Source organism: Puma concolor, chromosome D2, assembly GCF_028749965.1.
Source record: "Puma concolor isolate L17-30 chromosome D2, mPumCon1.1.hap2, whole genome shotgun sequence".
NCBI classification, from domain to species: domain Eukaryota; kingdom Metazoa; phylum Chordata; class Mammalia; order Carnivora; family Felidae; genus Puma; species Puma concolor.
This window is the reverse complement of record NC_141677.1, coordinates 69,630,175-69,658,124: the sequence shown is the minus strand read 5'-3', so window position 1 is coordinate 69,658,124 and position 27,950 is coordinate 69,630,175. Positions and strand designations below refer to the sequence as shown.

The window sequence follows — 27,950 nt, the reverse complement described above, 5'->3', positions numbered from 1 at the left end:
TTTAATGCTATAAACTTTTCCATTTGTTGATATTTTATTGAGAGTTTTTGTATCAGAAATGGATATTAATTTTTATCAAATGTTTGTTCAGCTTCTATCAAGATGATCAGTTATACTTTGCTGCTAATAACCTGAATTATATTGATTTGCTAATATTAAATAATTAATGTGGTCCTAAAATGAACCTTACTTACCTTGTCATGGTGATTTTTCTCTTAACATACTGCTGGATTCTATCTGCTATGATGCTTACAGATGCCCAAATCCCAAATAAGATAGAAAATATATATATAGTCAATGTAGACAATATATATAACTATTATATACAATATAGCTATTATATATATATATATAATATATATGTAATACAAGCACAAGCAGTACACAAAAGGATTATATAATATAAATATATTTTCTATTTTTTGTGTCCTTTTTGTACTTATATTGGAGTTAATGCTGTTTTTTTATAAAAATAACTGGAAATATTTTTGTTCTATCTTTATACTTATAAGGTTAGGTAGGTTTGTCCCCTGAAGGTTGAAAGTAATCACAAGAAAAATAATCCTTTGACAAATGTCTCAATTTTTAACTCTAGATACTATTTGTACTTTAATTTTCTACCTCCCTTAGGGTATTTCTGATCATTTACATCTTTTCCCATTTGGGGGTGAAATACTCAGAAAGCCCTGAGGCTTTTCAGCTGTTTGCTAGAGTCCAAGTGTTTCCCTCCGCCAGACACCTTTGTCTAGTAGTGTTTCTGGTTCTCTGCGAAAATGGCTTTTCCCACCTCTCCTATTATTTGCTGAAACCTCTGGGTTGCAGAATCATTCCCCCCACAACATCAGACTAAAATCAGGTGGCTGATGAGAAGCTGAATTAAACAACAGAACTAAGCATGTGATGAGGTGTGATATTAAGCTATGATCTCTGGCCCCAGTCATAGTACAAGAAGAAGGCTGGGCATTGTTTGCTTCCCCTGCCTTTCCAGGCCACCAGTCCTCACTTCTTTTAATTCCAGCAATCTATTTTGTCTTATTGAATGCCCACCTTAGGAGGACATACTTGTCACCTCCATTTTGCAGAGCAAAATGAATGTGAGAGATTTCACAGCCAAGCTGAGCTCACATTGGTAGTCAGTGGTGCAGATTCAGGACTTGAACCCAAGGCTGTAAGCCTCGCGTCCATGGCCCTTCCACGACTCTCACCAGAATATCTGGGGTCTGGGCTCCGGTGATTCTTGAAGTCTTACTGCACTCTGTGCCTCCCACAGAGTTGGGGACATATGACACCAAGAGACAGTTAAGTTTCTGTCACTTGCAGGCAAAACAAGTCCAATTAATGAAGCTGCTAACGTGTATGCCCATCCCTACTCAATTACAAATTCTTTTAATGCGGCACCGTGCTTTCTCTGTAGAGCCTGCCTATCACAAGAAGTCCCGTAAAAATGCAACCAAAAAGATCAAGTTCAAGTAAGTCTACCGTCATTAGATTGATTCTGAGTTCTACCTATAAATCATAGGAAAACAAACGTAAAATGTACAACATAATTAAATATTAATAATTATGTTATGTAAATGGAGACAAACAGTAAGCTAGAGGGGCTGAATCTTAGCATTCTACACAGGTACTACATGGTCAGTCCTGGCTAGTTTGGTTATCTCTTTGAGTTTTAATTTCCACAGCTATAACAGAAATCACTGGGCTTATGTGGTATGAAATGTATGTGAATCCTTGAAGATTAAAAAGTGCTGGATGTGAGGGGTTCTGATTCAAGATGATGAAGACTCTGAATTCACCTCCTGCACAGAACACAGGAAATTACGCCTATTAATAGAACAATTCCTCCTGAAGGAGCACTGAGGGCTGACTGAACAGCTATTGAACAATGAAGATGCAGAGAACCGCAGACCTCTCTATCCCTGAAGATAGAGAGAGTGGAAGATGGAGACACAGTAACAAAGGGAACCCCCACCCCCGATGTCGTGAATGGCAGTGAGAAGGGATAGTACTGAGGAACCAGAACAGATCCCTCTGTCCTTGGGCACAGAAAAAAAAGCCACGGTTTAAAAGAGCAATTAGCACATGAAAGAGACGATACTTGAAGTCTGCCAGGTGGGGGGGGGGGGGGGGGGGGCGGGGGGGAGCTGAGAGAAAGCTCTCCAGGTGAGGGACTGAAGAATGATGAGATTTATGTTCCCAACCCTACCTTAAAAATCTAGACTGGAGTAGGGTCCAGACACTATAACAGGTAGGTTCAGTTGTCACAGGGAGCTTGTGACCTCAGTGAGCCCATAGTCCACAAGCCCATACCAGCTATCCTGTGGTGCTGGGGCACAGAAAACAAGCTACAGTTCTGTGTGTGTGTGTGTGTGTGTGTGTGTGTGTGTGTGTGTGTGTTGTAATTTTTACTGTTTTATTTTTACTTTTTAAAATTTGTCTTGTTTTATTTTTATTTTTTTCTTTTGGTTTTGTTCTTTTTGTTCTTGTTCTCTTTTTCCTTTTCTTCTTTTTTCTTTTATTTCATCCATGATTCCCTTATATTTTCTTTTTTCATTATTATTATTATTATTATTATTATTTTATTTATTCTCTGTAAAAAGCTATAGTTTTAAAGAGTAGCTAGTATATACAGGGGCTCCTAGGTGGCTCACTTGGTTAAGCATCAAACTTTGGCTCAGGTCATGATGTCACAGTTCATGAGTTCAAGCTTCATGTCAGGCTTTGTGCTGACAGCTCACAGCCTGGAGCCTGCTTCAGATTCTGTGTCTCCCTCTCTCTCTCTGCTCCTCCCTCACTTGTGCTCTGTCTCTGTCTCTCAAAAATAAATAAATGTTTAAAAAAATTTTTTAATTAGGATAGATTAAGAGATCTCATGGACAACATCAAGTGAACTTTCACATTATAGGAAGGAGTTCCCAGAAGAAGAAGAGAGAGAAAGGAAGAAAACTTATTTGAACAACTAATAACTGCCCTAACCTAAGGAGGGAAATAGACATCCAAGTCCAATAAGCCCAGAAAGTTCAAACAAGATAAACCCAAGGAGGTCCAACCACAGCACATAAATTTTTAAATGTCAAAGGTTAAAGATAAAGAGAAAAATCCTGAAAGCAGCAAGAGAGAAACAAAAAATTACCTAGAAGGGAATATCTATAAGACTATCAGCTAATTTTTCAGTAGAAACTTTGCAAGCCAGAAGGGAGTGGCATGATATATTCAAAGTGCTAAAAGGAAAAAACCTGCAATCCAGAATACTTTACCCGGCAAGGTTATCATTCAGATTTGAAGGAGGCAGAGTTCCCCAGAAAAAGAAAAGATAAAGGAGTTTATCACCACTAAACCAGCCTTATGAGAAATCTTAAAGGGAATTCTTCAAGTGGAAGACGGATGGCCATAATTAGACATAAGAAAAATATGAATAAAAAGATGCAAAATGTGACAACATACACATAAAATGTGGAGAAGGGCGTAAAAAGGTAAAAGGTGGCAAAAAAGAAAAAAGATTTCTTCATGCTCAAATAAAAAGACACAGAGTGGTGAGATGGATTAAAAATCAAGGCCCATCTATACGCTGCCTGTAAGAGACTCACCTCAGACCTAAAACTCATAGAGACTGAAAGTGAAGGGATGAAAAACATTCACCATGCAAATGGAAACAAACAAACAAACAAAAACCAGGGTAGGGGTGCCTGGGTGGCTCAGTTGGGTAAGCATCCAACTTCAGCTCAGGTCCTGATCTCATGGTTCATGGGTTCAAACCCCACATTGGGCTCTGTGCTGACAGATCGGAGCCTGGAGCCTGCTTTGGATTCTGTGTCTCCCTCTCTCTCTCTGCCCCTCCTCCACTCAAGCTCTATCTCTCTCTCTCTCTTTCAAAAATAAACATAAAAAGAAAAAGCCAGGGTAGTTATACTTATACCAGACAAAATAGACTTTAAAACAAAGACTGTAACAAGAGACCAATAAGGCATTACATAATGATAAAGGGACCAATCTAACAAGAGGCTATAACAATTATAAATATCCATGCACTTAACACTGGAGCACCTAAATACATAAAGCAAATATCAACAGACATAAAGAGAGAAATTTATGGTAATACAACAATAGTAGGGGACTTTAACACTCCAGTTACATCAATGGCTAGATCATCCAGACAGAAAATCAGTAAGAAAACAATGTCTTTGAATGACACATTGGACCAGATGAACATAACAGATATATACAAAACATTCCATCCCAAACCAAAAGAATACACATTCTTTTCAAGTGCACATGGAACATTTTCCAGAATTGATCACATATTAGGCCACAAAACAAGCCTTAATAAATTCAAGATTGAAATCATACCATGCATCTTTTCCAACTACAACAGTATGAAACTAGAAATAGATCACAAGGAAAAAAACTGGAAAAAAACAAACACATGGAGACTAAAAAACATGATACTAAACAATCAATAGGTCAACAAAGAAATCAAAGAAGAATTAAAAAAAAAATACATGGAAACAAATGAAAATGAAAACATAATGGTCCAAAATCTTTGGAACACAGCAAAAGCAGTTCTAAGAGGTAAGTATAAAACAATACAGGCCTATGTCAAGAAATAAAAAAAAAGACTCAAATAAATAATCTAACCTTATGCCCTACAGGAACTAGAAGAAGAACTAACAAAACCCAAGGTGAGCAGAAGAAAGGAAACAATAAAGATTAGAGCAGAGACAAATGACGTAGAGACTAAAAAGAAAAATAGGAAAAAGTCAATGAAACCAAAAGCTGATTCTTTGAAAAGGCAAATACAATTGACAAATATTTAGCCAGACTTATCAAGAAAAAAAAAGAGAAAAGACCCAATAAATAAAATCAGAAGTGAGAGAGGAGAAATTTGTGATACCACAGAAATACAAAGAATTATAGGAGAATACTATGAAAAATTATATGCCAACAAACTGGACAACCTAGAAGAAGTGATTAAATTCCTAGAGACGTGTGATCTTCCAAAATTGAACCAGGAAGAAATAGAAAATCTGAATAGACTGATTATAAGTAACAAAACTAAATCAGTAATCAAAAAATGACCTAAAAATAAAAGTCCATGACCAGATGGATTCACAAGTGAATTCTACCAGGCATTTAAATAAGAGTTAATATCTATTCTCAAACCATTCCAAAAGATTGAAAAGAAAGGAGAGCTTCCAAATACGTTCTATGAAGTCAGCATTACCCTGATACCAAAAACAAAGACACCCCAAAAGAGAAAGCTACAAGCCAATATCCCTGATGAACATTGATGCAAAAATCTTCAATAAAATATTAGCAAGCTGCATACGACAATACATTAAAAAGATCATTCAGCATGATCAGATGGGATTTGTTACTAGGGGTGCAAAGATGGTTCAACATTTGCAAATCAATCAACATCATACACCACATCAACAAAACAAAGGATAAAATCATACAATCATCTCAATAGATACAGAGAAAGCATTTGACAAGATTTAACATCCATTCATGATAAAAACTCTCAACAAAATGGGATTAGAGGTAACAAACCTCAACATGATAAACGCCATGTATGAAAAACCCACAGCCAACCTCATCCCTAATGGTGATAAACTGAGTGAAAAACTGAGCACTTTCCCTCTAAGCTCAGGAACAAGACAAGAATGTCCACTCTCACTACTTTTATTCAACATAGTACCAGAAGTCCTAGCCATAGCAATCATAAAGATAGAAATAAGAATTATCCATATTGGTAAAGAAGAAATTAAACGGTCACTATTCACAGACAATATTATACTATACATAGAAAATCCTATAGATTCCACACCAAAAAAAAACAAACAAAAACAAAACAAAACCCTACTAGAAGTAATAAATGAATTCAGTAAAGTGACAGGATACAAAATTAATACCCAGAAATTGGTAGCATTTCTATGCACTAACAACAAAGTTGCAGAAAGAGAAATTTTAAAAATACCATTTACAATTGCACTAAAAAGAATAAAATACCTAGGACTAAATTTAACCAAAGAGGTGAAAGACCTGTACTCTGAAAACTATGAAACACTGATGAATGAAATCAAAGATGACACAGACAAATGGAAAGATATTCCATGCTCATGGATTGGAAGAATCAATATCATCAAAATGTCCATATTACCCAAAGCAATCTACAGATTTAATGCAATCCCTATCAAAATATCAACAGCATTTTTTTGCAAAACTAGAATAAATAATACTAAAATTTGTATGGAACCACAGAAGACCCTGAGTGCCCACTTGAGAAAGAAAAACAAAGCTGTAGGTTATCACAATTCTGGATTTCAAAATACACTACACAGCTATAGTAACCAAAACAAGATGGTACTGGCGTGAAAATAGACACATAGATCACTGGAACAGAGTGGAGAACCCAGAAATAAACCCATATTTATATGGTCAATTAATGTATGACAAAGGAGGCAAGAATACACAATGCAGAAAAGAACAGTCTATTCAACAAATGATGCTCTGAAAACTGGGGAGCTACATGCAGAAGGATGAAATTGGACCATTTTCTTACACCACACACAAAAATGAACTCAAAATGGATTAAAGATCTAAATGTGAGACCTGAAACTATAACGATCCTAGAGGAGAACACAGGTGGTAATTTCTCTGATATCAGCTATAGCAACATTTTTCTAGATATGTCTCCTAAGTCAAGGGAAACAAAAGCAAAATAAACTATTGGGATTACATCATCAGAACAAAAAGCATTTGCACAGCAAAAGAAATCATCAACAAAACAAAAGGACAATCTACTAAATGAAAGAAGATACTTGCAAATGATATATCCAATATGGGATTCATATTCAAAATGTATTAAGAATTCCTACAACTCAACACCAAAAAAAAAAAAAAAAAAAAACAAACAATCCAATTTAAAAATGGGCAGAGGACCTGAATAGACATTTTTCCAAAGAAGACATCCAGATGGCCAACATACACGTGAAAAGATGTTCAACATCACTAATTATCAGGAAATGCAAATCAAAACCACAACAAGGTATCACCTCACCCCTGTTAGAATGGCTAAAATCAAGAAGACAAGAAACAACAAGTGTTGGCAAGGATGTGGAGAAAAAGGAACCCTTGTGCACTATTGTGGAAATATAAATTGGTACAGCCACTGTGGAAAACACTAGGGAATTTCTTCAAAAATTTAAAACTAGAAATAGCACATGATTCAATAATTCCACTATTGGGTATTTACCTAAAGAAAACAAAAACACTAACTGAAAAAGATATATGCACCCTTATGTTTATTGTATAATTATTTACAATAGCCAAGATATGGAGGCAACCTAACTGTCCATTAATAGACAAATGGGTAAGGAAAACTGGGGTATATACACAATGGTATATTACACAACCATAAAAAAAAAAAAAAAGATGATATTGTGCCATTTAAGACAACATGTTTGGACCTAGAGGGCATTATGCTAAGTGAAATAAGTCACATTGAGAAAGACAAATACCATATGATTCCACTCACAAATGGAATCTAAAAGAAAATGAGTAAACAAAAAAGCAGAATCAGAACTATAAATACAGAGAATTGATGATTGCCGTGGAGGGGGGGGGGGCGGTTGGGTAGAGGGCTGGGCAAAATGGGTGAAGGGGAGAGGAAGACACAGGCCTCCAGGTGTGGAACGAGTTAAGTAATGGAAATAAAAAGCAGAGCATAAAGAATTCAGTAAATGATATCGTAATAGTGATGTAATGGACAGATGGGAGCTATACTTGTGGTGAACACAGCACAATGTATAACCTTGTCAAATCACTAAGTTGTGCACCTGAAATTAACATAACATTTGGTTGCTGGATGCAACCAAAAGTAACCAGAGAAAATTTTTCTACCAACAGTGCCCAAATCTCAGATTCCCTTGAAGACAGCAAGAACATGATTAAGAAACCTATTATTGCCATTTCTTGGATGAGAAATCTGACGTTGGGCAAACTTCCTTGCTAAGTCAGTCTATCTGAAACAACACAAGTCCTATCTTAAACAATCCCTGACTGGGGCGCCTGGGTGGCACAGTCGGTTAAGCGTCCGACTTCGGCCAGGTCACGATCTCGCGGTCCATGAGTTCGAGCCCCGCATCAGGCTCTGGGCTGATGGCTCGGAGCCTGGAGCCTGTTTCCGATTCTGTGTCTCCCTCTCTCTCTGCCCCTCCCCCGTTCATGCTCTGTCTCTCTCTGTCCCAAAAATAAATAAAAAACGTTGAAAAAAAAATTAAAAAAAAAAAAAAACAATCCCTGACTTCCACAGTGTAACAGAACCCCAAATCTCCCGAAAATTCCTTCCCCCCCTTCTCTTTTTTTACCCATCTGGATTGGTCTAGATATCTTACAAGTGTGCAAAATTAGTGCTCAGGGAACACTGACATTTTTCCAGGGTTTTCTCTTCTACTGGGCAGGTATTTTCATGTTTAGAGTTCTCTGTCTTCTCCTCTTAGAAAGAAGAATTTGTCATCCAGAGGCACGCTGCAGTGTTTTGTAGTTCTCATTTTGCTGACCTTGCTAAGCACTGTCATTTCCTTTAATAATATTATTCATAAGAACAGCAATTGCCTCTCAAATGGCAAAATGCCCTATTTTCCCTGACACAGTAACAGTGCTCTAATGAAATGTGCCCACCTCCAAATAATGAAAGGAGACCCTTCCCCACTTGGAGGATATTTAACACCACGGGCTCATTGTTAACTACAAATGTCCAAAAGAATCATAGAACGGTGCTGGTTATTGGATTTACTCATTAAAAACATGTAAGATCTGCTTAAAAATTGAACAGCTGTTTCTACTTCGTATCTTCAGGTTTGAAAAAAAAATATTTCCTTGCAACTATAACTGAGCTTCACTCATCACCTGATGTGCTGGAAATTAATTATGCACCAAAGATTTTTGCTGCATCAGGGCTTTCTTTCTCCAATCCTAAGATATAAATGTTGTCTATAACTATATAAAGGAAAAGATTATATGATGAGCTCAGCTTTATTTCACCAATATCCGCAATGGAAAGAAAATAAAAGCACATTTCTTGAAAAACAGTTCATCTCCAGGGGCTAACTGTACTCTCTATGCCTGGAATAATATAGGGGATGTTGCTGGGAAAATCATGAGGATGTCCTTGCCTTTTTCTGGAAAACAAAACAAAAACAAAACAAAACCACTATTGAACATAGCTCCTAAGCTGCAGAAGTCAAAATGTGAGTCTAGCCATTTAGTGGCAACTCCAAGAGAAAGAGAATTTTCTCCACATTCCTGCCCCCACCCCTGCCATTCCCCAACTCAAAGCCCATCTTCTGAGTGATAGGAAACCCAATCCACCCTGTCGCCATCTACGGTCTTCCTCCTACAGAAATGGCCCAGTGATGGAGAGCCTTCTGTGGGCTAGGTGCCAGGTCCTTTGCCTGTGTGACTCTGAATGCACTGCACAGGCAAAGAAAGTGAAGTTAACTATCTCAGCTCCTTACCCAAACTACTCAAGGGTTAGAAGGAAAGAAGGCAGCCCCCAACATCCGGGAACTAACAGCTGAGCCCTAAGGATATTACAAACAGATCTGATGCTTATTGCCAAGTCATACTGTTCTCCTGTAGGTCATAATCTCACAGAATATCCACTTAGGTCACTGCACACCCCAAACACCAAATGTCTCTCCTCTCCTTGGCAAAATGAGGTACTGCTGCTTCTGTACCAATTACAACTTTATCCTCTCTAGTCTGCCCTCCTTATAGATGAAATTTATTAATCAATTATAGAATAACTCCATCAAGAGAGAAACTCTGCTTCCTCAGACACTTCCCAAATGTTACCCACCCAAATCCAAAACCCTATAATAGCTCTTTCCAACACTCTCTTATTAAGATGCCCCACGATCCCCCATGGTGTGTTTTCTCCCACTCTTACAATGAGGAATAGACTCCACTTTCTCAACCGCAAATGTGTGTCTGTGGTCTAAAGCTTCTGGTTTCTAGTCACTCTGCCGCGTCTTCACTTGTTCTCTGAACTGGCCTAAGCCTCTGTTTTTCTCATCTCTAAAATGGGAATGATCAAAATATCTAACGCTTGGGGTGGTTGTAAAGATGAAATGAAATGATAAGCTTACTGAAGGCAAGCTCCATCTATTACCATTCCCACCATGATCATAATTACTACTGTTTTCATTACCATGATGCCTTACTGCTTCGTGGAGATCTTTTCCTAAAGCCCAGTTTCAAAGGAGTCTCTGCTTCTTAACATCACATATGTATTAAGCTCCTGCTGCATGCAAAACACTTTTCCCTCCCTCTCGGAATTCCTTTCTGCTGAAAACTTCAAAAAATTTTCAAGAAGTAGAATGTCTTTGCTCACCATTAAAAATTCTTTACATGCTGCCTTGTATATTACTTCCATTTTTACCTCTTTGTCTCAAACAAGATGGTTTCTGCCTTTAAGGAGCTTACCATACCCTGGAGTTATAACCCCCATAGCTCCTGGCACATAGTAAATGATCAATAAAACATGTGTTGATTGACACCAAAGGCAGTATGGACAGAAATGTACCACTGAAAGTGTAAAGGAGCTAGTTTTTATTAAAGTAAATTGTACCCCGAATGTGGGGCTCAAAATAATGACCCTGAGATCAACAATGGCATGCTCTACCTACTGAGCCACTAAAAGCCTTAAAGGACGTGGCTTTTAAAAATGCAGGTTCTTAGGCCTGGGGACAAGTAGGTAAAAGAAATTCAGGTGCCCTCTGGGGACAAGTAGGAATAAGAAATTCCGGTGTCCTTTGGCTTAAGTCTGCTCCTTACTGACTGTTTCCTCCTGTCAGCTGGGGGCAGGGGTCCTCGTTTTTCCATCCTTCAGGCTAACAAGATCACACTGCTTTAAGGGTTTTTCCCATCCAGCTAGGAAAGAGTCTTACAAAAAGAGTAAATTTCATAGTGTTCCCTTTCAGGAATTTCTTTTAATACTCCTTTTCTTTCCCACTCTACCACCAAACGTATTTTTCTTGGTTCCAGTTAGCATAAATTTCTATGAGCAATGAGGAAGTTTCTTTCCAATCACTCATGTTTAGCACATAAACTTCCAGGGTTGTCGTTTTTGTTTTTGTTTCTGTTTTTGTTTTTAATGACGGGGTGGAGTCGAGGGGGCAGGCAGCTTTCAATAGAATATGAGTGTTTAATTTGCTACATGTAGCAAGCATTCCTTTGACGTCCAAAGACTACAGTATTAGATTTTTAGTTATTTCTTAGAAGGTGGGGGTAGGGAAACCCCTTTCCCACTAGTAAATATATCATTTTCTTTGAAAATTAATCGACTCTACTGCTAGGGTAATAATTTTTTTTTAAGTTTATTTCTTTATTTTGAGAGACAGAGCCCAAGTGTGCACAGGAGCATGAGCAGGGAAGGGGTAGAAGAAGAGAAAGAGAGAGAGAGAGAATCCCATGGAGCATGGGCACTGTCAGCACAGAGCCCGAAGAGGAGCTCGATCTCACCAACCATGAGATCGTGACCTGAGTCAAAATCAAGAGTCAAGAGGTGGAGGCTTACCCGACTGAGCCAGCCAGGCACTCAATGATATTTTCTTTAAAACTGAAGAGCAATGCTCCCGCCTCAAACCCTGAGCAGTTGTGAAATACCATCACAAGGACATTTGGCTGGGCAAAGATGTGCCACCACTGTGACCCAATTCAAGTAACAAAGCCTGCCCCCCTTCCCCACTCCCCACCATACCTACTTGCAAGGATACCCCTCTCCTAATCCCCCACTGTTGGCATTTCTTCCTCACTCAGTTCCAAGTAGCAGAGGCTTGGAGGACGGTATCCCTGTCACGGCATGTCCTGCGGCTACTTGTGTGAATGCATTCCATCAGTATCTGTGCATCTCAGACATCCTCAGTGTGTTACTTTATGTAAGAAAAGCAAGATGCAGTTACATATACAGTGTGTTTCCACTTGTGTAAACTCTCACAACCCAAATTCCTATATGTGTGTTTCAGTGTTCGTGTATGACTGTCGAAACATGAGGAAAGTATAGAGAGGTATGTGATAAACCATATTGGTTAGCCCTGGGGCAGGGGACATGTTGGAGCAGGGGGAATAAGACAAATACTTATATTTTACTTATACATTTTTTCACTTTTTGGAGTAAAGAATATGATTTTTTTAATAAAAAATTAGAAGATACAAAAGCTCAAAAATATCTTTCAGTCTTTTCTGACTGTTGAAGTTGTCCCTGCAGTGCTCAAAAACTCCTTCTGGCAAGAGTAAGAAATAGGAATCTCAGAAGACCATAGCCTGCTGGAGAAAAGGGCCCTAGGCTTGAAGTAAGAACATCTGGGTATAAGGAAATCTGAAGTAAGCAAAATAGATTACTGGGTGTCTCCAAAGGAAAATTATGCATTGTTTTGCTCATACCCCTCAGGATTATCTGATTCTCATCTTTCGTTACCTTTGAGCAACTTTACAACTCTTTAAGTTGTCGCTAATCGAGAACAATGCAAAAGAATTTTTTCTATAGGCAAGCACTTGTGGTTTTTTCTGCCCAAGGAACGAGTCTCATTCCCCAGGCCCCATGTTTTCCTGCTATCAGTGTGTCTGTTCTTTGGATTTTTATTTGAACTCCTTATAAAATCTTACCAGTTGCCTCATTAGTGATGATTTAAATAAAATGTTTATTTTATATCTGAATGAGAGTCATTGTAATTTTACTTTTTTTTCCAATTAGCCCTTAACATGAGATTGAATCCCATGGCAGCTGGGGCGAGAGAGGCCAGCTCCTTCATTGCTCTGTCCCCATCCATCCATCTCTTTGCCCTTCGGTCTGTTAAATTCTGTCTCTCTCTTGCTCATATCCCTCGGTCCACAGGGGATCAGAAGGCAACATTTGTCATGATGCTTACTGGCGGTCTCTGGGTGGTGGCATTTGAAGAAATCTGTAGCCTTTTTTCACTTACCTGCATTGCTTGAATCTCTTATCATTGACATCTGCCAGTTTTATAAATCAATAAAGCATATGCAGGCAAAGTCTGACACTTGTCCAAATTTGTTCAGTGCTTTTTTTTCTCTCCTAATTCTTTATATCTTTGATCTCCAAAGAACAAGAACAGTGAGAAATCTGACATATTAGCAGTGGCCAGTGAACTTTATCAAAGGAGATATTACAAGATGAGCAATGCTCACGCAGCAAAGTTTCTGAAAGGCTGTCCCACCTGCACAGAAGCCTCTGGCACGATGCAGACTTTTCACAGGGAGGTCCAATCCCTGAGGCACTCCCAGAGCTCAGCCTCCCTGCCCCTGAGTTCCTGCTGCACCACTGTCCCCAGGAGGCCTTTTCCAGGTGGCCAGACCTTTGTTGGGGGCAGGTTTGACTCCCTGATATATCCAGCCCTGTGCACCTTAGAAATTGGCACGTCCATTTTGTAACAGCGACCACCAAAGGCATTTGAGGGACATACACCACTCTGAAAAGTATGTGCAGCACACCCAACTTGCCAAGGACATTGTAAGAGGTCTAGCAGCATCCTGATCCTCCCCGCTACATGGCAGTAGCACTCTCCCCTCTCCCTTTTCCCATTTGTGATAAGCCAATGTCCTCTGGAGAGCACAACTGTTCCTGGTTGAGAATCACAGGTGTAGTGCATTTGAGCTTGTGCTCTAACCAAGGACTGTGCTAAATTCTGGAAGTAGAATGTTGCATACAACAGTCAGGAAGGCAATCACCAGAGTGTTCTCCACTTGTGGACCCTGATCACCATTTAGCTGAAGAAAGTAGGTAGGACTTGTCTTTCCATAGGACTCTTTTCAAAGAATACTATTCTGCTGCAATTCCAAGTGGAGACCCAGACTCTGACGCTGTCTGGAACACAATGCCAATGCTACAAGAAAAACTAATCTTATGACATCATTATGAACATAATTCAGCACTAGATCATGCGTGACTTTCTGATACCAAACCAGATGAAAATAGTACATGAAAATAGAACTACAGACCAATATCCCTCATAAACACAGACACAAAAATCTTCACTGAAATTTAAGCACTTTGAATCTGGCAATATATCAATAGAATTACATGACCAGGTGGAATTTATCTCATGAATGCAACATTGATTTAACGTTCAAAAATCAATTGATAGAATTCAATGTGTTAACAAATTAAAAATTAAGGGGCACCTGGGTGGCTCAGTCGGTTAAGCATCCGACTCAATTTTGGCTCAGGTCATGATCTCATGGTTTGGGAGTTCAAACCTCACACTCCACTAGGCCCCACACTGTCAGAGCAGAGCCTGCTTGGGGTTCTCTATCTATCTATCTATCTGCCCCTCTCCCACTCACTCTCTCTCTCTCAGAATAAATAAATAAACATTTTTTAAAAATTAAAAATAGTCACTTACATATTTTTCTTTCCACATAGCCGTGGAAGAAAATTCTGCGAAACTTCTGCCGCCATGTAACGGGGTCTATCTTCCTCTGGTTTCCAAAATTATGCTCATCACTTTGTTCCAAGCACTTGGCCTTCTCAATGTCTACTACTCGGTAATATTTCAGAAAGTCTTTTCAAAGTGACTGGGACGTTTTCTATTTTGTTCTTTGGAAGTCTTCCAACACCTCCCTGATTCCAAAGCCGTTCCCACGTTTTAGGTATTTGTTATGGCAGAACCCACTTCCAGGTATCAAAATGTCTATTCGTTTTTTGTTGTATCTAAAAAACTTCCACAAGCATAGCAGCTTAAAATAGTGTTAAAACACTCTTTCAATACCTCCGAGTTTTTTAGGTCAGAAGCGCAAGTAAGCTCAACTGGGTTCTCTGCTGAGGGTTTCCCAAGACCAAAATCAAGGTCAAGTTGGGCTTTTCTCTGGAAACCTTGTGGAAGAATCTGCTTCCAAGCTCCTTTAGATTGTTGGACGTCCTTGTGTTTGCAGAACTGAGGTACCTGATTCCTTGCTGGTTGTCAGTCAGAGGTCACCCTCAGTTTCATAAGGCCACCTGTAGTTCCTTCTCACGTGGCCTCCCCCATCTTCAAACAAGCAAAGGCAGGTGGAGTCCTTCTCATGTTTTAAATCTCTGATTTATTCTCTCTGCTTTTAAAGGGTTCATGTGATTAAGCTGAATGGTCGAGCTGAATGGTCTCCCTTTTGCTGTATAACATATGTAACCGTTAGAATGACATCTCAATATCGGCAGGTTCCACACACACTCAAAGAGGAGGGTGTTATAAGGATGAGCTCCATTAGGGATTATTCTTAGAATTCTACCCACCAACCAATTTTGGATGTGACGGAAATGGTCATTATCTTGACGTTAGAGGTGGTTTCACAGCTGGATACAATGGTCAGACTCACTGAATTTACACTTCAAATGGATACAGTTTATTGTGGGTAAATTTTATATCTCAGTTAAAGTTTATAAGTTTCTTACCTAATATCATATTGAAGGATGAAATGTGGAAAACATTCCCCCAAACAGTAGAAGCAAGATAAGGACATACTCTATTGCCCTGTGTATTCAGGATTGTACTAGAAATCCTAGCTAGTACAGTAAAAAAAAAAAAAAGTGACATGAAAGGGACAAGGATTGGAATTAAAGAAGTACAAATACCATTTTGTGCAAATGACATGATTGAATATGTAAAATTCCGCACAGAATCTACAAACATGTCATTAGAATAAGTAAATTTAACAATTCTGCATGACTGAAGTCAATATACCAAAATCAGTTGTATTGGTACACACTAACAAGAAATATTTGGGAAATGAAATCTTTAAAAAAAAATACCATCTACTGTAGCATTTAAAAATGCCAAGTATCTAAGAATAAAGAAATATGTATAGCCCTCTACAACGAAAGCAGCAAAATATTGCCAAAAAATTAAAGAGCTAAATAGAGAAATATACTGTTCTTATGAATTGCAAGAGTAAATATTATTGAGATGTTAATTCTTCCCAAATACAGTTCCCAACAAAATCTCCAAGTTTTTTTTGTGGAAATTGACAAGCTTATTATAAAGTTTATATAAAAATGCATAAATCTAAAATAACCTAAACAAATTTTGAAGAAAAAGAAATTTGGGGGACTTACACTACCTAACTGTAAGACTTCGTAAAAATGCTATTCTATTAATGTGCTACTATCACATGGATGGATATATAGACCAACGGAATAGAACAGAGAATCCAGAAACAGATCACACACGTATAATCACTTGATTTACAATAAAGCCCTAATTGCAGTTTAATGGGGGAATGGATATTTTATACTGAATGGATAGTGCTCGAAATTAGATATCCATACGGGAAAAAAATTTGACCTTAATCTCTATTCATGTCCTATATAAATATCAATTCAAAACTAGGCCTAAATGGAAAGGCAAAATGGATAGAACTTCTAGAAAAGACATAGGAGAAATCCTTATTGCCTTAGAGTAGGCAAAGATTTCTTAAACAATAGGACAAAACTGGACTTCAACAAATTAAAACATTTTATCAAAAGTAATCCTCAAGAGAATTAAAAGCAAATCTTAGATTGGAAGAAGATATTCTTAATACATGTATCTGACAATCTAAAAGGATAAAGGGGTGTGTGGGTGGCTGTCGGTTAAGCACCCAACTTTGGCTCAGGTCATGATCTAATGGCTTGTGGGTTCGAGCCCCACATCAGGCTCTGTGCTGACAGCTTGAAGCCTGGAGCCTACCTCAGGTTCTGTGTCTCCTTCTCTCTGTGCCCCTTCCCTGCTCGTGCTCTGTCTCTCTCTCAAAAATAAATAAACATTAAAAAAATTAAAAGAGAGAGAGAGAGAGAGAGACAAGCAACCCACATAAAATAGGCTGAAGGTATATCTCCTTCGCAAAGGAGATACACCCAAATAGCAGATAGACTTGTGAGATGGTGCTCAACATCAAGGAAAGATTTAAACTACAATGAGACTGCCGATATATACCCTGTCAAATGATTCAAATTAAAAAGACTGAAATCCCAAGTATTAGGAGAATATGGAATTGGAACTCTCTCCTACCCTCCTGCTGGAAATTGGTACTACCACTCTGGAAAACGTGCTATCTAACAAAGTCTGACATAGGCTTACTGTATGATCCGGGGTCTAGGCATTTACCTAAGAGAAAAGCTCAAGAGGCAGACTGGAATTGATTCAAATGCTCTCTTTGTCCGTCCCTCTACTACATACCCCCAAAACTCTAGAAACAAAAACAAAAAACATCATTTGGGATAATGTATAAGCAATCTTCAAAAAAGAGGAAAGAATATTGAACCAAGAGTCAGTTCACATGGGTTTCAGTCACTTTCACATGACTCAACCTCAGTTTCACCATCTTAAAATCTGGAAAGTGCCCTGAGTCCTGTCTCATCATGGGAGGTTTAGAAGAGGAAGACAATGTAGTGAGGGTGGCTTTAGGGGAAGTGGGAAGGGCTCTGGGCTTTAGGATCAGGGATCGTCCCCTCTCTCTGCCACTCTGGACTAAGCAATCCTGTAACACGGTAGCTTGCATTTCTCTATTTAATAAACACAGCCACTGAGTTGTTACTGATTTATTCTACACCTCTCCCCTAGCTGATAGTCAGATTGTCGGGTAACCTTGGACCTATCTGCCTGCTGAAATATTAATTCTGGAGAAGAAGCAGAAGCCCACAAGCAAAGACGTCTTGTGAACCCAAATTCTTTGGTGTTTATGCTCAGATACTGAAGGTGCCAGAAGTTCACAGGAGAAGGTGGGCAGGGAACTCCCAGGTCAAATGTCAAGGTCATTGCAGCAAATGCAAAGATCCACCTCTCCCATTAATTCTCCCTCTGACTTCCCATCTCTCATCCTGCCTTCTGGTGATATCTGAGGAAGGGGGTAGAAATGTAGGAGGACAATGGGGAAGTTCAGCTGAGAGAGTGACTTCCAATGTTTTACAGGTCAAGCTTGAGCCAGTGCACCAGTACACCTCGTAGTTGACACAACTATCACTTCTTAGATCACTTGCCAACTCTATCTTATGTTATCCCAGAGCCCAGAAAGAGTTGCAATACTTGAAAGACAGGTCATACCTAGCGGGTATCTCTGAAGTTAAAAACCAAAACATACCAGGCACAGGTGGGATTTTTACAATCGTATTTCCTTTACCTGCACACACATTTTTACCAGTGTAGGAAACTACCCTCACACGCTGGAGCTTGCACCAAAATAAGATCGACGACTGAAGGGCAGCAGGTCAAAGAGAGGAAAGGACCAGTCCTGACCTTGCTAGCTCTTTTTTCCCAGTAGTACGATGGCACTCCTAGAGGAGATCCCCCTGCCCTTACAGCCAGACAGTGATACTCTCCTGAAGCTAGATTCACTGTCTCACACGTCGACAGCCTACCCCTGGTGGCCTCCAGAGCAATAATCTTTGACCCTCTAACAGAGATGGCTGCAGGAGGTGTTATGAAATGAATAAAATCCTATACCCAAGGATGTGTGGCATGTGGAGTGCAGGCCGAACAGAAGATGATAATTTAACTGCAAGGCTTGGGTTTTATATAGAGATGAGTTTTCTTCCTCCATGAGCCTATCACTTCATGTACACTAATCTGTCTTCATTTCTAGCACAGAACCTGCTACAGACTTTTAAATTGCCATCAGGGACAGGAACTAAAGTGGAACATGAACCAGAAGCTGGAATGAATATACTCATTTGCGAAATCCCACAGTGAATCCAAATATTAACTTTCTAATTGAATTGAAAGTTTTTAAAAACAAGTGAACCAGCTCAAATTGAAACCGAACCTATATTTTTTCCAAAACTACTAAATGGAAAAAACCTACTCACATGGAAAAAAAAAAAAGGGCGAATTTAAAAAGTCTCAGGGGTATCTACCCCAAAGAAATAAAAACAACTGTCCACACAACTATTTGCGGGCAAGGGTTTACAGCAGAAGTGTCCGGAATAGCCAAGAACTGGAAAACAATTCAAATGTCTACCACCTGATGAAGGTCTAAAAAAAATGTAATATGTCAGTATGATGAACTATTATTCAGCAATGAGCAGAAACAAAATACTGATATATGCTACAACATGTATGAAACTCAAACACATTATACTAAATTAAAGAAGCCAGACTCAAAAGACCACATGATATATGGTTCCATTCATATGAAATGTCCAGAAAAGGCAAATCCACAGAGAAAGAAAGTAGAATTGTGGTTGCCTAAGGCTGGGAACAAATGGGTAAAGGGGATCTTCTGAGGTGGCGGAAATGTTTAAGAATTGAACCACGGTGATGGTTGCATAACTAAAAATCAATTAATTGCTTGCTTTAAAAAGTCTCAGAACCAACAACTATTGTTTCAAGTCTCTGACTCCTCCATCTGCTAGTTTGCAAACACTACATCTGGGCATGCTTTGCTCCACTAGGGCCTGCCCAACGATCCACGAATCTCTGGCTGCGGTAAAGACATGCTGCAGAAGCAGTTTACAACTGTTTCCCCAGTGATCACATCTTCTGGTAAAAAACTAGTTCCTGACACCATCAGGGTGGACACATAAGCAATGTTAAGCCAATCATAGCATCTCTCAGGCTGGACTCCAGGGAGCTGTCCAAGGAGTGAGCATAGAATCCAAACCCAGCCAGTTAGAATCTTTCCTAAGAGTTTTTAAATTGGAACCTGCAAGCATCCCATTTTCCTCTCAGCCCAAAGCTGGAAGATGTGAGTTCAAAACTACCTGGTGCCATTTTCCCTGATTCACAGTGCAAGTCCATTTGCAACAGAAAATGAAACAATCCATAAAGAGGCACAGACATGAAAACTAGCAAGCTAGAGGCTGGGAGCATCCAACACCAGGAAGCAAACCAATCTCACTCCATTTCCACCCCCGTCTTCCCTGAAATTTGGTTATATTTGCCAAGAACTCTCCCCACACCTCCCGGCTTTATTTGCTTGAGCTAGTGTGATTTGGGATGCTGTTGCTAGTAAATAAAACACCAGCCACAGAAACAGAATTCAAGGTGACCTGTCTTAGGGAAACTTTTGAGTAATCCCTTCCCACTAGAAATATCTCTTCAACCCCAATACACTCAGGTGTCAACATTTTCTTGTGTTGATCCCATGACTAGGCTCCAGTGCTTGCCATACTCATCCACTATAGCACAAGTTGGCAAACTTTTTCTGCCAAGGTCCAGAGAGTAAACATTTTAGGCTATCTGGGCCATTTGGTCTCTATCGCAGCTATTCAATCCCGCCATACTAGTGCAAAAATGCCATGGATAATACACAAATGAGTGTAGCTGTGTTCCAATAAAACTTTATTTAGAGAGCAGGTGGTGAGTCAAATTTGGCCCTTGAGCCATAGTTTGCCAACCCCTGCTCTATAGGATTCTTTCTTTCTATCTTTCTTTCTTTCTTTCTTTCTTTCTTTCTTTCTTTCTTTCTTTTCTATCTATCTACATATCTATATAACACCAGGTTTCCAGAATTGGATTAGTCATAATCCCTAATTCATGACATACTGTCACCATTGGTTGCTGATAGGTTTATTTTATTTGAATCATTGATAGATGTTAATAATATAATGAACACTAGTGAAGCCATCACCCACCTAAGAACTGGAGCATTATTAAGAAAACTGACCTAGGTCTGGTGATCAACAGAGGCTTGACTCTCTAAGCAGCGGGAACAGCAAGTGTGAAGACAATAACATAAAGACACGTAACTGACTGTTCCATTCAGAGCACAGCTTGCTTGAAGTGCACAGTGAAGTGTGGGAAGCAGGAGGAGATTTGGTCCCAGGTAATGAAAGTTTGCCTAAACATTGCTATGTATATAGCAGGTGGGCCCTACATGTATATTATATACAATTATATAAACACACACACACACACACACACACACACACACACACACACACACACACAATTAAATCCTTGGAGGACTACAAAAAGGCCAGCCCACCCATCTACTCAACCAAGAAAATCCTTTGGCCCTAGTCCTTCCTGGGAGTCTGGAATTTGAAAACTTGAAATATGAAACTGGAAAGTGAAGATTTAAACAGGTGGGCCCATTCATCTGTGGGGTAACTCACCTTCTGATTCCAACGGGTTCTGGCAACAGGAAGGAGGTAGGGTCCAAGTCGGGGCTCCATCCCAAGTGTCCTGAAGGCACCGGGAGTGTTCCATAGGCCAGGCCTATTGGAGATGGGCTGACTTGAGGATGTGGAATGAAAGGCAGGAAGCAAGAAGAGATAGGGCATCTTTTTAACTCTGGCCTCCCCATCTGTGTGCTCATTAGTGCAAAGCGCCCACCCCAGAATTCTAGTCCTCCCTCTGTGCGAATAAGATGACACTTCCCTATCCCTTTGGAATTACCTGTGACCGTGTGTCTTGCATTGCCCAGGGAACAGTGAGTAGAAGTGACACGTGTCTCTTCCAGGTGGCAACCTCAAGGGCCATGTGCAGTTCAACCATCTCTCTTCTCCTTGCCAAAGTGATGGATTGTAGAAACTCTGTTGAGAGGAAGCCACCATCAGCCCAAGTCCCTGAGTGACCATGAGAGCAGAACCATTCTTTTGACCTACACTAGACATGCAATATAAACCTTTTGTGTGTTAACGCGTGAGATATGATGTCAGTGTGGGGGTTTTGTTTGTTTGTTTGTTCATATCAAGAATAACCTCAACCGGGGTCAACAAACTATGGCTGGCAGGCCAAACTTAGCCTACAACCTGTTGTTGTAAATCGTTCTATTGGAACGCCCATTCACTTATGTATTGTCTATGGCTGCTTTCACACACTAAGCAGTTGTGACAGACACCGTATGGTCCACACAGCCTAAAATATTCACTGTTTTGCCCTTTATAGAAAACGTGCACCGACCCCTGACCTAGACTCTTCAAACTGGGGAGCCGAGAAGGACAAACCACCTGAGGCGCTTGTCCCCACTCCCCAATGTCCTCTTCCTTCCCTTAGGTTCTCCCGCCCACAGGTGGGACATGATTTTCTCGAGAAAGGATTTGCTGTCTATCATTCGCACCTCGGTGGGAAACATTTGAGGTGCAGTGTGACCTCTTCCAGGAACAACATGAGGCCATGCCTTTGAAACTTTAGACCCCACTAAAAAAGGCATTAATGAAATAGATGGAAGGATTATTTTAGGGAAAACACAGGGGTCCTTCCAGATGTCCCTGAAACTACCTCATGCAGGTGACTGCCTTTGTTAACTCAGCATGCAAGAACAGTCCTGGGAATAACCTAATAATAGGTGTCTTTCAAAATCTCACCAGGCTACCTTCAAAATAGATACATTCAGTTCTCGAACTGTTTCGTCCACCAAGCACATAGCTAAGAACCAAGAAGTAAACCAAAAATGCTTCAGGGCAGCCAAAAAAATGGAAATTTTACCTGAGCACAAGGAATTTACATCTGGACAATTTACTACGCGTGCACACACAATTCTAACTTGAGGATCTGGCTTATTTTACCAAGAACCAGCCCCTACAAATTCCCTCGCGAAGTCCACCCTTTCATTTATCAGTCTTGCATTCAGTCAGCAACACATTTACCCAGTGACTCCTGTATTTTCTTTTTTTTATGTTTATTTATTTATTTTGAGAGAGAGAGAGAGCATGTGAATGGGGAGGGGCAGGGGTGAGGGAAGAGAATCCCAAGAAGGCTCCGCACGATCCACACAGGGCTGGACGTGGGGCTGGATCTCACGACCAGCAAGATCATGACCTGAGCTGAAATCAAGAGTTGAACAGTTCACTGATGGAGCCACCCAGGTGCCCCAACTCCTGTATTTGCAAATGCAACTTGACATTTGTAGAACAATGTGTAATCTAACATGCCTACACATGCGAGCTGGCTTCTGCGGGGAAAGCAAAGATGAGTGAGACCGTGCCTGGCCCTCAAGGAAATGATAATCCACTAAGAAGACAGGGTTGTCAACTCCTGAGCCAGACTCAAGGCAGACGAGGGAAGGAGCCCAATAAAGATAGAAGAGTTTCTGTGGGGAAGTAGAGGAGGAACAGAGTCTGACTTAAAGATCTGAGAACTCAGCACGGCAGGACACTGGCACCAGTCAGGAGCCAGAGAGCAAACAGAACAATTCGGAAATCCAGACAGGGCGGATGCAAGGTCACAAGGGTGTCCAGGCATCCCTCCTGGACCACCACACATGGGACCCTCCTCTGTACTCTTCTATGTCATTCCTCACCTGCAGTCGGAGAGGCCTTTCAAAGTGCAAATCTGATCACTCATGCTGGCACTTAAAAACCACAGTGATTTCCTAGGACTGGGAGGCTTTCAGTCCAGGACAGGGAGCCCACCTGTCTGTAACCCAGCCCGCATCACACACACCCTGGCTCACTAGCCCAGCCACGGCGCTCCTTTTCCAGCCACTTGTCCGTGACCTATTCCTCTAGCAATGGACCTTGAGGACATTTAGTACAAGACTAGAGCTCCTGGGCCTTTATGAACCCAAAGATATCATGATGGTATACTGGAGTACAAGCGTTAATGTTTAGTATCAGCCTCTGTGTTTTCCAGTTGGAGAAGGAAAGACAAAACCTGGTGTGCAACGGGTGCTCAATAAATTCCACACCCTCTAATCTGGGCAGTTAGGAAGAGCTTCACATTTCAGAAAGATTTCTAACCAAAGAGGCTCAATTATTTTAAGTCCTGACATTTGAAAGAGTGAAGGGCCCATTTGAAAAATCGGGCTAAACCACACTGATCCCCCAAGGCTTCCACACTCATTTTCCTCTGAGGCTGGGTGCCCTACGAAGTTGTTTGGATTCATAAATGTCCCCACCATGCCTCTGCCCTTTCCCTGTCGCCTGTACCCCAAATATTGCTGAGCAGAGAAGCCTTTTCAGTCCAGGAGAAGAACATTGATTCAGGTGGGAAATGAATTGTGAGAACAGATGTTCTTGAAATCAAATCTCTGGTCTCATGCAAATATTGTCAGAAATAGACAATGAGAGAACCACAGAGGAAGTGCAATCGACACATAAACCTTGTTTCTAAAACAAATCTCTAAGCCACCCACAGGCCTGAAGTGAGCCTCCAGGCGTGTGATTCAGAGGCAGCCTGAGATGCAAGCAAAATACTCAACTGCCTAAATTATGCTCTTTTAGAGATTTCAAGAAGTTCTTCTTAATCTCAGATAGCCAGACTGTCCTAGGACCAAAGCACTAGAAGTTTCACAATTAGAAATTCACTCCTTTGGATATATTTTCTCTAGTCCATTTTTTAAAAATGGCAGAGCCAGGGAGAAGCTATCGTTCTTGAGCAAATAAAACACTAAACTGGGGCGCCTGCATGGCTCAGTCAGGTGTCTGACTCTTAATCTTCTCTCAGATCATAATCTTGTGATCTTAAGATTGAGCCCCATGTCAGGCTCTGGGCTGAGCATGGAGTCTGCTTAAGATTCTCCCTCTCTCTCTCTCCCTCTGCCTCTCAAAAAAACAAACAAACAAACAAAAACAAAACAAAAGCAAAAAAAAACGCTAAACTAATATCATACAAAATGTTAAATAACAGGAGTAATAATGTTTTATATTTATACAACATATCATAGCTTCTAATATGGGAAGTGGGCAGAATATACACTCTTTCCCCACATTTTATAGATAAGGAAACTGAAGTTCAAAGAGGCAAATGACTTGCTCAAAGAACAAGAACACATAAAGAAGTGCAAAGACAGAGCAGAAGCAGGTCTCCCAGCACAGTGCCTTTGCAGAGACGGCAAACAGCCACAGAAGCCACATCTCCGCATTTACGATCTCTACAGTTGGAAATATGCGGTTTCTTCCATCCATGGGGACCAGGGAGCATGAGAATGATGTGCACACAACCTGCATGCCTGTCCTTCCTTGCCATCTACATATAGTATCTCAGTGCCCCGTGGGCACAGAATTCAAGTGGACCCAGGATGCAGGAGTTTAACGAGACTCAAAGGGAATATAAGGTAAGCACATTACACCTAAGAAAGAGTCAGCAGGGCACTGACATCACTTTCCATGTGAACCAGAACTCCCTCTAAACACAGAGAGGGTAGTGGCATGCTCAAAAACACTACTGAGCAAGGAACCCCATCATGGCCTTTCTTAGCCAAGTACTCACACCAAATGCCGATCGGTATATTCCTAGAACTGTAGAAACGCCACAAATCAAGCTCTCCCAGTGGTCCTGCTGCCACCCCACTCTTAGGCTAATGGGAGAACCAGTCAACATAGACCCTCTCCATCATGAAATCATCTTCACAAATGTTCCTTGAGAATCCTGCTGTCCAGTGAAAACGAAGTTCACACAAAAATAAACACAAGAATATTTATGGCAAATATTTAACAGCAACAACAAAATGGAAACAATCCGGTATTCTCAACCTGTACGTGGAAAAACAAACTTTATTACATCCTTACCGTAGAATACTACTCGGCAGTAAAAAGGGACAAACTTTTTACATACGACACAGATGAATTTCAGATGCATATTTATGCTAATGAAAGAAGCCACACTCAGGAAGACCGTATGGAAATCTTCTGAGATGGGCTCCATCTGGACAAACAGAGGCTCGGAGAGAATAAACAGTCTTTCCAGAGGCAGGGCTCAACCTTCAAGGGGCCCGGCTACAGGGCTTTCAGCTGGCAAGGAAGGGCAACGTGCACAACCCAGGTGAAGATTCAGGGAAAACAAAGCCCTCAGCCCCTTTCACCCCAGGCAATCCCAGAGCAGAATCAGGTGAATGAAGCAGGCAGCCGTTCACAACAGCTATGCGAGGCCACTCTCTGCTGCATTAACTCAACCCATATTGATCTAGCTGACAAGTCCAGAACTAGAACTTAGCCTTGATGATGCACTGCAACTTATCATGGTCAGTAGTCACTAATACTAAGAAAATCTGCTGAGCCACGAGATTTCATTTTCCATCACAGGGTGACTGAAGCTATTTTTATTCGGAGTAATTTGAATTCGAAGGCAACCATAAAAAAAAAAATGGACAAAGAAAGAGAGACCCTTATCGCAATCCATTTTTTCAAACGTATCAGAAATTATGAGAAGTAATTCAAGCATTTCAGCTAAAACAAGGCTAAAGATAAATCTTGGCTGCGGCCCCAGGTCCAATATACCTGCTGTCCTTAATCTGTTTTTTTAAAAAATCTCCTTTAAAAAGGAAACTTTGTTCCTGGCATCATTAGAGTGTGCCATTCTCTTGACCTGGCCTCAGCCCAGCACTTTCCAAGCACTAGGCCATCAAATGGAAATTGGCACTGATCGTGTTCTTTTTCTGGGCTGCAACTATAATCAATGCTTACACCAAGTAAGCATCTTCCGTGGGTTGGTGCTGACCTGGGTGCAGTGGGGGTTACAAGTCCTCAATACGTACCTTATGTACGTGCATGGAAAACTTTTCTCCAAAGGGCAAATGATGGGAGACGATATAAAACCCAAGTGCTAAAAATTCACATTCAGGTAAGAATATTGAGTTTAAAACCAATGGTTCTCCAGCTTTATTGCACTTCAGCCTCACTCAGGATGCTGTTAAAAATTCAGACTTTGAGCACCACTACAGAAGTTCTGTGTCTATAAGTCTAGAGGGGTCCTCAAGAGTCTGCATTTTTAATAAGCCTCCCCCCAGGTCCAGTAATTCTGATGCTAATGGCCCCAGACCACACATCTGTGGCCTCCACTGACTAGTGTTTCTGCAAACAAGAGGACCACTGCCAAGAACGTTCAGGAAAGCCACGTGAAGAGGCTGAGCATCATTCGGGTAAGTCAGAAGTCTTTCTCTTATGAAAAAACATAAAACAAAACAGGACCTGGCAAAAAGGAAACAAGTCAACACCCCCTCCTTTCTCATTTCCATCAATTTCAAACATCCAAATCTCTGGTCTCATCTCTTTGATGAAGATGTCCTGTGATATGGGAAAGGTCAGTCTCTGGGCCTGCAGCTAAGAAAATATTTGCACTAGGAACGTGATGGCCAAGAGGGAGGCCACACAGGAACCCCAAAGGTCAGGGCTGCGGTTAGTTGATGCCACTGTTGGTTTGCTTCTGGGTGGAGCGTGCCTTGAGTTTTGGCTTTGAGTGAGGAAAGTCCCCAGGAGGCCCATATAATTGTGGGAACCACCGTGGAAGCTCTCCACAGGCTCTGGGAGAGGCGAAGGAGGTTAGCGGGATGCCAGAACAGCTCCCAAGGACACCGGCAGCCGTGTCCTCAGCCCGGGCCAACTCCATGGATCTCACAGCTTCCTTGCTCACCTTGAGGTTTCCCTGGCAACTAACTCAAGAGAACTGGCAGAAAGACGGCTTCTCTGTGAGAGTTGCTCCAACAGATCTGCATACAAACAGAAGAAGGGACAAATGAAGGCAAAAATCCCTGTGATGGTTGAAACCAAAAGAAGAGTGGCAATCTGCTGGTTTCTGTCCGGGCAGAGGAAGATCGAACACATGATGGTTCACTTGTGAATATTTTTGCTGCATTTTGGTTTCAGGCTATATGAATGGCCAGTCAAAAATGAGTAATGATAGGGGCACCAGGGTGGCTCAGTCGGTTGAGCATCCAACCCTTGATTTCAGCTCAGGTCATGCTCACAGGGTCGTGGGATCGAGCCCTGCATCAGGCCCCATGATGAGCATCGAGGCTGCTTAAGATTCTCTCTCTCTCTCTCTCTCTCTCTCTCTTTCAATTCCCGGGGAGCTCAGTCAGTTGACCATCCAACTTCAGCTCAGGTCATGATCTCACAGTCCATGAGTTTGAGTTCTATGTCAGGCTCTATGCTGACAGCTCAGAGCTTGGAGCCTGCTTCAGATTCTGGGTCTCCCTCTCTTTGCCCCTCCCCTGCTCACATTCTGTCTCTCTCTCTCAAAAATAAAACATTAAAAAAAATTTTAAGATTTTCTCTCTCTTGGGGTGCCTGGGTAGTTCAGTCGGTGAAGCATCCA

At 40.8% G+C, this 27,950-nt stretch overlaps 1 long non-coding RNA gene across 1 annotated transcript in view; it reads right to left on the bottom strand.

Annotated features, from left to right (window-relative positions):
• LOC147576165 (uncharacterized) overlaps positions 1-27,422 on the bottom strand; it is a 41,142-nt gene extending 13,720 nt beyond the window's left edge. The window contains exons 1-3 of the long non-coding RNA XR_015241830.1: positions 27,267-27,422; positions 21,372-21,508; positions 21,089-21,191 (exon numbers count right to left, since the gene is read on the bottom strand). This is a non-coding gene — a long non-coding RNA (uncharacterized LOC147576165). The remainder of the gene's footprint in view (positions 1-21,088; positions 21,192-21,371; positions 21,509-27,266) is intronic.
• Between the last annotated feature and the right edge of the window lie 528 nt (positions 27,423-27,950).